The 14591-nt window shown below is 45.7% G+C and overlaps 1 protein-coding gene across 1 annotated transcript in view; it reads right to left on the minus strand.

The window, feature by feature from the left end:
* The window catches only part of slc30a6 (solute carrier family 30 member 6), a 75716-nt gene that overhangs the window by 26843 nt on the left and 34282 nt on the right, over positions 1-14591 (minus strand). The gene's annotated exons all lie outside the window — the stretch shown is intronic.

Below are 14591 nucleotides of genomic sequence, written 5' to 3' on the forward strand. Positions count from 1 at the left end.
GTGGTGCCGAGACAGACAGCACTTGTGCCGCTAGAGAGGACATATCCAGCCTGTAAAATCTGGCGAAGGTATTCTGCGAAGACCAGCCCGCTGCTGCACAAATGTCCTGAACAGACACCCCTCTCGACCAAGCCCATGAAGAGGCCACAGCTCTAGTAGAGTAGGCCCTAAGATCGATCGGGCAGTCCAAGCCCTGACTGGCGTATGCCAGCACTATCGCTTCTGTTATCCAATGAGACAACCGCTGCTTTGAAACGGGATGTCCCTTAACTGGTCCGCCGTAGCAAACGAACATCTGGTCAGATTATCTGAACGTGGCAGACCGCTCAATGTAAATCCTCAAACCTCGCACCGGGCACAGCTCACGCTGAACTTAATCATGCGAGACTGGCGGCTCCGGGGAGAAAGCAGACAGGGATATAACTTGCGCTCTAAACGGTGTTGAGAGCGACTTAGGCACATAACCCACTTTAGGTTTGAGCGTGACGCTGCAGTCGTTAGGTCCGAACCGCATGCAGGCATCATCGATAGACAGACACAAGCGCAAGCAGTGGGACGGTTTTTAGGGAGAGCTCCCGCAGTCCCGATGATTTCAAGGGCTCGAACGGAGGAAGTGAAAGCACCTTTAAAACCAAGGCTAGGTCCCAGGGCGGCACCTTAGGAGGGCGAGGTGGGTTTAGTCGTCTCGCGCCCCGTAAAAATCTCACCACCCAAGTATGCTTGCCTACCGAGCGACCGTCAATCGGAGGGTGAAAAGCGGCAATAGCAGCGACATAAACTTTCAGCGTAGACCGCGAGCTGCCGGCATCCAAGCGCTGCTGCAGAAAGGCTAGAATGTCAGATACGGGGCATAGCTTTGGATGGAGACCGTTTTCCCCGCACCATTTTACAAAAACCGCCCATTAAAAGCGTAAAGGCGCCTCTTAGAGGGAGCTCGGGGCTCTGTGATATTATCCATGGCACGACTCGCTAAACTCCCCAGGGCTCACTGCCCCCATGAACCCGCCAGTTGTGCAGACGCCACAACTCGGGGTTGGGGTGCCAGATTGTGCCGCTCGCTTGGGTCAGCAGATCCCTCCTCAGCGGAATCGTCCATCTCGGGGCGATCAGCGTCACGGCAGCTTTCTCTGTTCTGATTTTGCGTAGCACCAACGGTAAAATCTTCACTAGTGGAAACGCATAGAGGCTGACTCTTGGCCACGGGCTCGTGAGTGTGTTCGCCCTCAGCGGGGAGCTCGACAGAGAGAAGAACAGAGGGCAATGCGTATTCTTCTCCGTTGCGAAAAGATCGTCATCCGCTTTTCTGAACCGATCCCAGATCAAGCTTACTGACTGAGGGTTCAACCTCCATTCCCCGTGAGGGGGTCCATCCCTCGACAGCATGTCCGCTCCACAGTTCATCTGACCTGGCACATGCATCGCCCTGATGCAGGTGACAATCGGCCCAAAGGAGGAGTTGCACCGCCTGCTCGAAGAGGGCTAGTGAATGGACACCGCCCTGTCGATTTATGTATGACACTACTGACGTGTTGTCCGTATGAATCAGTACATGTTGCAACTCAATCTGCGGGAGAAAGCACTTGAGGGCCAAGAAAACCGCTTTCAACTCTAAGCGGTTGATATGCCACTGTCTCTCTGACTCCAACCAGGAGCCCGAGGTCTGGGCACCGTCGCACAGGGCTCCCCATCCCGTCAGAGACGCATCTGTCTTAACCACTTTCTGCCCTGTGATAGGACCCAACTGGACGCAGCGGCGATACATGTCGGGTTTGCGCCAAGGCTTCAGGGTGTTTAGACATCCACGTGTTACCGCGACTCTCACATGCCCTGCTAACAAAGCATTTCTCGGCACGCGGGACCTCAGCCAGAGCTGGAGGGGACTCATGAACAACAGACCAAGGTGGCACACTGCGGTTGCTGACACCATCAGCCCCAGAAGCCTCCGAAACACTTTTAGCGAGACGGGATGTCCCAGACTGAAAAGGCTCAAGGTCGACGTGATACGTTGAATGCGCTCTGGGCTCAGATGAGCACGCATGGTGATGGAGTCTAAGCACACTCCCAATTACACTATCGACCGGCTGGGGAGAAGCACGCTCTTCTGTCTGTTCACACACAGCCCCAAGGCTTTCATGTGCGAAATGAGCCTGCATGCATGGGTATCTAGCATCTCTGGGGAGTGGGCTAAAACTAGCCAATCGTCCAAATAATTCAGAATGCGCATACCGCTCGCTCTCAGAGGGGATAAAGCCGCATCCACTATCTTTGTAAAAGTGCGCGGAGCTAACGCCAGCCCGAAGGGGAGCACCATGGTGGTGCCCTCGAATGCAAACCTCAGAAAGCGCCTGTGGCGAGGGGCTATTTGAACATGAAAGTATGCATCTTTTAGATCCACTGAAATAAACCAGTCCCCGGGCCGAGTCATTTGTACAGCGCACGATTGATGGGTCTCAGGTCTAGAATCGGCCGGAAGCCCCCATCTCTCTTTGGAACGACAAAATAGCGTAGAAGCCGCTCTCTCTCTCGCTTGAGGGAACTACCTCTATTGCTTGCTTCGTGAGGAGGCTGTCAATCTCCTGTCTCAACAGCGGTATATTCCGCGGGTAGACTATGGACGGGACCACGTTATTGAATCGGGGCGGCCTGCGCTGAAACTGGAGTGAGTAGCCGTTCTCTACTATATTCAGCACCCAGGGCGAGATACCCGGGATGGACTGCCATGCTTCCTTGCAAACCTGCAAGGGACGCAACGTCTCGTTCTGCACTTTCCGGGTTATCCCGCGCGAGGGGGAAGCCGCCGTCGGCAGACTCAGCGGCGGCGTACGAGCGCCGCTCCGATCTCCGCAGAGAGAGCTCTGACTCGTGGTAACCAGAGTATGAGACAGGACAAAAGGCGGGATTGGTGCATCGCCGTAAAGCCGGGGGTGCGACCAGCTTGGCAAAGGATGAGACAACAGCAGCTCGCGGCACGGAGGCGGCATCAGAGTTGCTGCTTTCATCAGAGGAGGAAGATGCTCTGATTGTGAAAATCTGTGCATTTTTATTACATTTGACACAACAACATCCATAACACAATCGTTCTCTGTGCTCCGTTCTCCTGCAACCGCTAGGGGGACAGACGAGAACTTTGGAATCTTCACGGGAGGTCCCCTGTCGAGCACGCTCCTCCTCCCAGCAAACTCATCAGGAACTCGGCTTCGGCCCCGATGCCGAACCTCCCCGTGGGCGACGGTCCTTCCCTGGGCCGTGGTGCTTCCTGGGCATGTCTCGTCACTGTTTGGGACGAACTGCCAGTTCAGGAGCTGCGGCGGCGGAGGAGGCTGCGAGCGTGGGCTGCTTCACCGGTCTCTGTGCCGAGCGCGCAGATGAGGATCGGTGATGCGAAAACAACTGGGCAGGGCGTCTGGAGAGTACCTGGCTCATAGCGCGCGAGTGCTTCTGGTCCTCCGTGAAACGCTGGATGACGGCATCCACGGCATCCCTGAATAGATCCCTGAATCCCACCTCCTTGAGATCCGTGAGCTTCAGCCACAGGTGACGGTGGAGCGCGACCATGAAGCCCATGGTGCGGCCGATGGCTTGGGCTGTGCGCTTAGTGGCCATAATCGCAAAATCAAATCATGGTGTGTACAGCAGAGGCAGCCTCCCCAGAGTCGGCATACGCCTTCTCTGTTATGTGGGTGGTCATCTGGCATGGTTTAGACGGCAGCACCGCCTCGGATCGCAGCGAAGACGGACCCAGGTGCGCCACAATCGCCTGCTCGACGGCAGGAATGCGCGCATAGCCGCGGGCATCTGCCCCATCCACCAAGGAGAAAATGGCAGATCCTGAGGCGTGGGAGACATGGACATCTGGGAAAAAAGTCGCGCATTTATTCTGGGCGGCGGCGGCCCGGCTGAAGAAACCACGTATCCAGCTTACTCCTCGCCGGCTCGTCGGGGGAGTCCCACTCGAGGCCAAGGTCTTGTACAGCCCTGGTGAGAACACGGACGAGCTCGTCGTGAAGCGCGGGAGGGGCATCCTACTCCACGGGCTCCTTCTCCTACGCCGCTAGCTCCTCTGACCCCAACAGATCCCTGTCCGAAGCCGCCAGCGATATGAGCTCGTCCTCATCTCCCGAAGCGCCAAACCGGATCATCTCCGTAGCTTCATCAGCGGGACGGAGGCTCTCATCTGCGAAGAACACTGGAGACCGAGAGCGATGACAGTGGTCCAGCTCTTTATCTCCCCGTGGGTGGAGGGGCGGCGGTCCCACTAGCGGCTCGCTGGCGGCGGCGGGACGCTGCCTAACAAAATCTCTGAGGGCTGTGACTCTCCGAGCCTTAAGCACCCGCACCAGAAGGTCTTCGCAGTGCGGGCAGTTAGACTCAGAGAGAGCCCCCTCTGCATGGGCCAGACCCAGGCAGAGCACGCAGTGTGAGTGCATGTCCTGCGGGTCGATGGGCCCCGAACATAAATTGCAAATCGGCATACCGGAACACAGGAGCAGAAGGATCCGATGAATTCCTCTTCTCTGAAGCGTATCCTCAACAACATGCAAAAGGTGAGTGAAGGAGAAAGATTCTGAGGAATGCGGTCCAGACGGCAAGTTATATAGGGGTGGCGCCACGCCCCTAAGCGCTGTCTTGACCGGCATTTTCCAGTTACATTTTATTTTCACTGGTGTTATTCAATAAGGATTCAGTAAAGGTTGGAGAAGGGGATTCCCCTAGCATTTCACGCAATGTAGAGAGTCCTCTCTCGAAAGGGAACTTTTTTCAGACATTTCAGCACATGTTCAGATCAAAACCTTTTCAAAGGGACAGTTCACCCAAAAATCTGTTCTGTCATCATTTACTCTCATCCTCTTGTCATTTCAAACCTGTATGACTTCCTTTCTTCCACAGAACACATAAGAAAATATTTTGAAGAAAGACCGAACAGCACTGGACCCCATTGACTTCTATTGTATGGACACAAAACCAATGCAAGTGAATGGGGTCCAGTTAACAACATTCTTCAAAATATCTTCTTTTGTGTACTGCTGAAGAAAGTCATACAGGTTTAAAATGATAAGAGAGGGAGTAAATGATGACAGAATCTTTATTTATGAGTGAACTTTTACTTTAAGATAAAGATGAAGATAAAGTGTTTTAAAACTTGACCCTTCATGTATATGTGTGTATATGTGTGTGTGTTCTATGAGCAGCACAAAAGCATTGAAAGACAGAGATGAGCTGTGTGTGTTGTAGGAAAACACTGACCTCTGCTGTATAACACATACATCTACACTTGCCTGTAGCATGAACATAGTCTTAACAAACTGAGGCAAGTTGACAAAACCAAACCAAAGTGATGCTTTGATCCTCTCAGAAAAGAATCATGTGCAAATATTAACAATTCACGTATTTCAGAAACAAAGAAATACTGTTTCTGCCGAAAGTGAGAGAAATCTGATTTAGAAAGATTGCTGATTGTGTTATTGCACAAATTAAACAAACACATTTACTGTAATAAACTATAGTATGGTAAATACTACAGGGCTCTTAAATGATGTATGAAACTAAGCATTTTTGTTGTTTTATTTGTAGCAAAACAGCATAGTAACAGCAAATTTACCATGGTCTTACTATAGTAAGTATAGTAACAGTTTAACCATTTGTAGTTGTAGTGAAGGGTGGGTGATATGGCAAAAAAATAAAGATGACCTTTTTCAGGCACCATCACAATCTTTAACCTTTTTATGATTTTTCTCTCAGCAAGATATTGAGTAGTAAAAAAATAAAGATGACCTTTATTTTTATCGGATCAGCGAGTGATCCGATAAAAATAAATTATCTGTGCGTTTAAGTACGATTTTTGGTATGGGATATATTTAAGGATATGTTTTACCCTCGGAGAATAACAATTTAAAACACAAGTCTTAAGATATAACAAGAATAAACGATGTATTAAGAATAAGTTTGAAAGAGCTCTGACTCAAACCACGCGCTCTCAGCAAACAGCTGAAATCTCCCACGGTGAGGATCATCGTATCAGGGCCGCTTCCTACCTACCGACGAGGGAATGAAAAGTTCAGTAGACTATTTGCTCTAAATAAATGGTTGATGTCATGGTGTATTGAACAGAAGCTGCTCTTTGTTGATAATTTTGATCTGTTCTGGGAGCGACCTAGGCTCTTCCGCCCTGACGGCCTGCACCCCAGCAGCATCGGAGCGGTTCTTCTGTCTGACAACATCTCAAAGACGCTACGCACCGCTTGACTACGTCTCCCAGCGGTAAGTCAAAACTTCAACCATAGTCTGTGTTCCTCCCACTCATCTGTTAGAAATGTTACTGCTTCCAAATGCATAGAGACTGTGTCTGTCCCCCGAATAATACTACAAAATAACAAAATAGCCAAATCTCAGAGAAAAAATCTAATCGTGATTAAACCTGAGGACAATGTAATAAACGACCAAAACAAACTCATAAAGTTCGGCCTACTTAATATTAGATCACTAAATTCAAAAGCAGTTATTGTAAATGAAATGATCACAGACAACAGTTTTGATATACTTTGCCTTACCGAAACCTGGCTTAAACCAAATGATTATTACGGTCTAAATGAGTGTACCCCACCAAGCTACTGTTATATGCATGAGCCACGTCCGGTTGGTCGAGGTGGCGGTGTCGCAACAATCTTTAGAGACTTTCTTACTGTAACTCAGAGAACGGAGCATAAATTTAAATCATTTGAAGTGCTTGCGTTGAACATAATTGTTCCAATTGACAGTAAAAAACCATTGCTTTCTTGTACGTTGGCTACAGTGTATAGACCCCCTGGTCCCTACACTGATTTTCTGAAAGAGTTTGCGGACTTCCTATCGGACCTATTGGTTAACGTTGATAAAGTACTAATTGTCGGAGACTTTAATATCCACGTAGATAGTGCTAACGATGCATTAGCAGTGGCGTTTACAGAGCTATTACACTCTTTTGGAGTAACACAACACATCAATGGACCCACTCATCGATTTAATCATACACTAGACTTGATTATATCTCACGGAGCCGATCTAACCAATATAGATATTATACCTCAAAGCGACGATGTCACTGATCACTATCTTATAACATGTACACTGCGCACTGCAGAAATCAGCCGTTTAACTCGTTATCGACAGGGTAGAACAATTACCTCAACTACTAAAGATAGTTTCGCAAAGAGCTTGCCAGATCTGACTCCTTTAATAACCATACCAATAAATATAGAATCGCTCGATGATGACCACAATAGTGCCCAAATAGTGCCACAATTATAACATTATCAACTCGTCAATTAATCTAGGCCATGTCCCAGGACCCTTTAAACTGGCCGTCATTAAGCCTCTTATCAAGAAACCAAACTTAGACCCCAATGAACTAGGAAACTATAGACCGATTTCAAATCTCCCTTACCTGTCTAAAATACTAGAAAAAGTAGTGTCCACTCAGTTGTGCTCTTTCTTACAAAATAATGACATACACGAAAAATTCCAGTCAGGCTTTAGACCGCATCATAGTACTGAAACTGCGCTCGTTAAAATTACAAACGACCTGCTTATAGCATCAGATAAAGGTAACATCTCACTCCTAGTCCTGCTCGACCTTAGTGCTGCGTTCGATACTGTAGACCATAAAATACTTCTAGATCGCTTACACAATTATACCGGTATTCAGGGACAGGCACTACAATGGTTCAGATCTTACTTACAGACAGACATCAATTTGTCCATTTAAATGGGGAATCATCAAATCTAACGCAAGTAAATTATGGATTACCTCAGGGATCGGTTTTAGGACCCTTGCTATTCTCCATATACATGCTGCCCCTTGGAAACATTATTAGAAAACATGGAATTAGCTTCCACTGTTATGCAGATGATACTCAGCTATATATCTCATCAAGACCAGATGATTCCTTCCAACTATCCAAATTGGCAGAGTGCATCGACGATATAAACATTGGATGACTTGTAATTTCCTTCTTTTAAATTCTAATAAAACAGAAATATTACTTATCGGACCAAAGACACGTGAGCAGAATATTTCGGATTATGACCTGCAAATTGAAGGCTGCACTGTTACTCCAACAAATACAGTTAAAGACCTGGCGTTATATTAGACAGCAACCTGTCATTTAAAAATCACATCTCAAATGTCACAAAAACAGCCTTCTTCCACCTTAGAAATGTTGCCAAATTGCGAAATATTTTATGTGTGGCTGAGCAGAGAAGCTTATTCATGCATTTGTGACCTCAAGACTTGACTACTGTAATGCACTGCTTAGTGGTTGTCCTGCAGCATCAATAAACAAACTACAGTTAGTTCAGAATGCAGCTGCCAGAGTTCTAACCAGGTCCAGAAAATACGATCACATAACCCCAATGTTATCAACCCTTCACTGGTTACCCATTAAGTATCGTATTGACTTTAAAGTTCTTTTAATTACTTATAAAGCCTTAAACGGTTTAGCCCCTACCTACATAACAGAGCTTCTACCACACTACAACCCATCACGCTCTCTAAGATCTCAAAACTCCAGACTTTTGATAACACCTAGAATAACTAAATCCACCAAAGGGGGTAGAGCTTTCTCATACGTAGCACCTAAACTCTGGAATAGCCTCCCCGATACTATTCGAGGGTCAGACACACTCTCCCAATTTAAATCTAGATTAAAGACACATCTTTTCAGCCAAGCATTCACTAATACATAGCTAATGAACAGCAGCTACGCTAATTATTCTCTTTCTGTTTCTGCCCTCGCCTCGGGATGCCCATCCCGAGGTAGGGAGAGATTCCGCCAGGCCCAGATGAACGTCATATGCCCATCCACAACTAGAGATTACGCCAGCTACATCGAAAATCCCGTGCCATCCTCCTGCGAGAGCCTGCGGACTGACTGACCATCCAGCTCCATCCAAGGCAATTCCATCACCACCCAAGAAAAAGGCGACCATCTGGCCGGCCCAGCTCAGACAATTCCATCCCCAACCGAGAGCAAAGACGGACTACCTGTCACATAAATGCTAAATTTACAATACTTGGTATTTAATGCTAAACTTACATCACACGACAGCAGTTTGAAGTTATGGCTGCACTCAGTGACTTTGATTGGAGGTAGCTGGGTGGGTGTTGTAGGGAGTGGGGGGGCTTGTTGGTTGTGGTTCGGGGCGTTTCATTTGTTGGGACTGTGTGGGTCTGGTCTGGTTGGTCTTGTTTTGTGGTCGATGTCGGACAACAGAGGAATAAAGTTAATTATGCCATTACTACTTTTCCCTGGTTGTCCCTCTGTTGTCTGTTGTTGACCACGGAATGGGACCGGGTTGGACCTGCACGGTTTCGGCGGGTGGGGCTTCCTGGGTCGCGGCTCGTGGGCTCTCCCTGTTCTTCGTGGACGTTGCTCGGTGGCTTTGGTCGGGGTCACTGAGTGCAGCTATGACACGTCAGAGGAGATCTGGCCCTCCCGGCTGAGCCTGGTTTCTCCCGAGGTTTTTTTTTCTCCATTATTCAGCATTGGAGTTTGGGTTCCTCGCCAGCACGGGAGACACGTGTGACTTTAAAACTGCGCACCTCGCGCTGCACGAAGAGACGCATCCACGGAGAGACACGTCTGACTTTAAAACTGCGCATCTCGCGAAGCACGGAGAGACACGTCTGACTTTAAAACTGCGCACCTCGCACTGCATGGAGACGCATGCACGGAGAGACAAGTCTGACTTTAAAACTGCGCAACTTGTGCCGCACGGAGAGACGCAACCACGGAGATACACGTCTGACTTTAAAACTGCGTACCTCGCGCAGCACGGAGAGACATGTGTGACTTTAAAACTGCGCACCTCGGAGACACGTCTGACTTAAAAACTGCGCACCTCGCGCTGCACTGAGAGACATGTGTGACTTTAAAACTGAGCACCTTGCGCTGCACTGAGAGACACGTGTGACTTTAAAACTGCGCACCTTGCGCAGCACGGAGAGACAAGTGTGACTTTAAAACTGCGCATCTCGCGCTGCATAAAGACACCCATCCACGGAGAGACACGTCTGACTTTAAAACTGCGCAGCTCATGCTGCACGGAGAGACACATCTAAAATGGTAATTTTAAAAGGGAAGAAGACGCGCTTGATTTATAACTGCGTGACGTCAAGTGACGTCACAGACCAACTAATCGATAATGAAATTCGTTGGCAACGAATATTTTATCGATTAGTTGTTGCAGCCCTACAAAAGATCTTCAGTGAAGAGCAGCGAGTGATTTTCTCTTGGTCTTTTCATGTTTCATTAACATTGAAAACAAAGACAGCAGCAGATTTCTGTCCTACTGTCATACTATTGTGATTTTTTGAGTATTACCTTTATGGACTCTGTGCACAAATGTAGAGACAAACTTCTGATATCGGGATATCAGTTTCCGGTTTCATTTCTAAAACAACTGAACATACGACACTGTAGAGACTTGGAATAGGCCAAATGGTCGGAATCATTAAAAGAAGAGCCATAAACCCCCCTCCATTCTCTCTTGGTCTATTGATGTTGATATCAAGAAACCAGGACAGAGTCAGACCTGACTCCAAAGGAGGCCTGGATTTAGGTTGGTGCCCTCACTGAAAGTGTTGATAACCCTTTTGTATCTCCATGGGATATTTACGACTCCTAAGCTTCAAACCAGAGGTGAGAAGTCTCTCTGTTTGTCTCACCTGTAGTTTATCCAGAGAAACTTCTCTGACAAAACTACACTAAACTGCCCTTTTCTATAAATATGTGAATGTCTAGGTTATATGTTGGCGCACTTACAATCTTAATTAATCTGTAACTGTTGAATAGGCAAGTTAATTCCGGCTTTGTTTGTATTCGTACCTCCGAATGAATCATGACTTGATGCAATTCAAACCTTAGCATATTTGATATATAAATGTTTGTCTTTACAATTCCTCCTTGTTTATATATATTGTGTGACCATATTGTGTGACCATAGAACACTTTCTGTTCATTATGTTATAATTAGGAATGGTATTTTTGGAAAGTTGCTAGGAGGTCATAAAGATGCAAATTAGCTGTTGAGTGGACAAAGAACCTCTTCCCTGCTCAACTCTGATTGGTCGATTCAAACTCAGGTGGGCATGCCCTCTCATGAAGTTAAATATCGAGCTTGCTCTGAAAACGCAGCTAAGCATTTTTGCTCTATACCTGCCCTCATCAGAAACTGGTTTGTGGCGTCTCTTCGGGGACTGCCTTTTCCCCCACTGAGGGGGAAGAAGGAACAATGGACTTCTGCTGCCTTGCACACATTGATGAGCCACGCGGCTGGTCACGAGGCCCGGAACTTTCCAGCTGGACCGCATTCTGAAACCTTTTGAACAATTCCATCTCTACACGCGCATACGGATATCGGTCCAGCACAGAGCTCACAAGTATCCGATTCTATACATAGAATAGCTGCGTTAAGTTTGTACCTCTTTGTTAAAGAAGATTTTTATTGGTGTTCAGAAATCGCTGCCATGCTCTCACACTCTCTCTCTCTCTCCGCGCTCCCTAGCGCGTTTGTGTTTCATGTTTCATTGTTTTATTTGTGTTTATGCGATCGTCATTATGTTTACCATGTAGAGTAGAGTTTAATAAACAACCATATATATACAGTACATAGCCGCGGGAACGTATTTTGAGCAGGGGGCACTGTGATTTTTTATTTTATTTTGCCAGGGCAGACGTTATGACTGTGCCATGGGCGAGCCGCTGCAGTTTAAAATAAATAACGGAGACAAAAATTAGTTGCTGCCGAGAATAAAGAAGGATGCCATTGTGATTGTAGGATACAGCATAAAAACAAACACATACACGCATGTTATATGTATGCCTATAACCAAAGCAAAATCTGTCGTACGAAACTAGCTGCGCGGCGGCAGCTTCACCACCCAAACAAAAACAACCATGGGAAAACCAGTCACGCGATTAAACACAAATGAGTTACGTCTCCGTGCTTTTATATCTGAACATCGAAGACCCGGCCAAGAGATAATGTAAAGTTTATAATATCATTGAGGCATTTGCTGGACGAAAGCATACAAGTATTGTTTTGCTTTATATTACTAATCAGAGACTGTAAAATATGTATATTTAATAACGATTATTATATGTATTTTCCTTTGAGCTAAACTAATTCCTTGACTGAAATTGATGTTTTAAATAACTAATTTCATGGATGTGATCTTGATAGATCTGGTGGAGAACCATATTTGGTGAGCTTAGCTCATCATTATTTTAATATGCAGCTAAAACCGCTACATATTTTGGTGAAAAATGCTTGTTTTGTGAGCAGAACTCAGTGACTATTCATGTGTGTTTCTATGTGTGTTTATTGAAACCGAATACTCTTTTAAATGGCACTTTGTTATGCATGTGTGTATGAATGAAGGTGTGGACCCGCCCACCTATCTTTGGCAGACTCTTGAGCTTCTCGCAGAGAAAACCTCAGCCCCGTCAAAGATTTAGTGACAATATAAAGATGAAGAAATCTCTTTATAGCGCACTATATTATTATTTTACCGCCCTAAATTGAGCGAAGAAATCCTCTTTTAGCGCGAAGAAGATAGAGCGAGCGATGTTCCTCCCTCGTCTTACTAAGGCCTTATTGTTAATGCATAGTTAGGTGTTACTGATGTGTATTCCAGTTAGAGGTGGGCGGAATGGCCAAAAATCTATTTCACGGAATGAGTAATTTTATTTCACGGTAACGATATATTTCATGAAACAATCTCCCATTATAATTCTATATTTTATACCTTATTTTTCTTAAGATTGATTTAACTCATTTATTTATTACAGTTCATTTAAATGCTCACTATAGTTAAAATGTAGGCAAGTTATGAAAATGTACTAAAGACATCAAATTAAGTTCTGATAATCAGATGTATTATTTATTCATATTTATCTTCTGGCATATCATATGTATACAGTAGGAAGATAGACAACATATATAACAATAAAGTATGAATATGCACAAACAATGAGAGTACAGTAAGACTAGTGTTATAAACTGCTGTTCATGGGGTCTGTACTGTAGGTCTTTATCGCTCTTCACTCTCTATTAGATGAGCAATTTAAGTGTGCAACAATACGCTATCGTGGGTGCAGTCTCACCCAGTCTCTTCTTTTGTTTAATTTGTCTGATTTAATTTCACTTTATAATTTCATTTTTCTGCTATTGCACTGTCTACTTTATTTGAGCATATTAATTATATATAAACTATAATGATAATTAATATTATTTCATTATTGTTTTGATGATTTGATTTTTATCATTTCACCATTTGAATTACTCTTTCTCCCCAGGGTTTCTTACATTTTCTCCCTTGCAGTTAGAATTGTATTTGATAATACTTAAATTTTAATTAAACCCACTTAATTAAATTTAACTTCGATCAAAACAATCAGATTTCACTCTTTAAGGTGTTTAGGATTAACTCTCAATCTCTCAATTTTTGTATTTATTTCAGTTATTCATATAATGATTTAACTGACTTTGCTATGACTTCATAGTGCCCCCTACATGGCCCTGTCATAGACCTTAGTGTGGAGCCAGTTCACCCCTGAACAAGGAAACCCTCTTTCTCTATCATAACCTCTCTCTCTTCACTCATGTTATTTTTTATTTTGTCAGAGACTAAACCTGTCTGAACATCAGTAAAATTCTTGGTAATTATGTTGATGAACCGAATAGCCTAAGTCACAGAATTACCTCCTAGGTAACACTTCAGCAACATTATTCATAGTTTTTCTTGTTCATCGACACCAATTATCCACCCCCGCCTTCACGGCTAGGACAACGAGCATTTAGCTTGCATCACTAACTGACCAACTCAGTTAAGCATGCAACACATAGCCCACATATTTAGAATCTTGCTCTTTGTGCCTTTCTCTTTTCCCCTGTGTCTCAATATGTCCAGACCATTCAGTCCTGTCACTTGCCAGACCAGCTAGAGACCAGGCCAAGCGCTGCAATGGACTCCTGCCCGGGACCAACCTCACCAGGAACACAAACAATCTCAGACACCTTGGTTCAAGCATCATTTTTTTATTTATGTCCCTGTACGCAAACAGGGACGCTTCGTATAGGATTGGGAAACCCGCCACAGCAATTATCAACTTCTCCATTTTGCTTGGGAACTAATGTGGTCGGAACCAAAGTTTACAGGGCTGGTTTCTCTGGAATCATCTCAAGCGATGGACTTCTACGTACCGATTGGTTGCCGCCGAACCGCGTCATAGCTCTTTACCATAAAGCTGACCTGATTTCAACTCTCCTTGACGCCCTCAATGGCCAAGACTCGCCGCCGGAAAATGAATGACTTCCGGCCACTTTGACACTCTCGACAGCGGTGGTCTGAACACACAGTAATGCAATCAAATTTATACCAGGCACATCAAGGTCCGCTCAGTAGCAGTTTGGGTCCTAAGGCGCCACGGACAGTTGACATCTGCGCACTGTTGCTACGTACAGACGTCAACATCGTGGAGAGAAGAGAGCCGAGACAGACCCGCTGCACAGCGCGCAGACAGATGTAACTTTCAGTGACTGAAAAACAATGT

The sequence above is a fragment of the Triplophysa rosa genome, linkage group LG9, assembly GCF_024868665.1.
Source record: "Triplophysa rosa linkage group LG9, Trosa_1v2, whole genome shotgun sequence".
NCBI lineage: Eukaryota > Metazoa > Chordata > Actinopteri > Cypriniformes > Nemacheilidae > Triplophysa > Triplophysa rosa.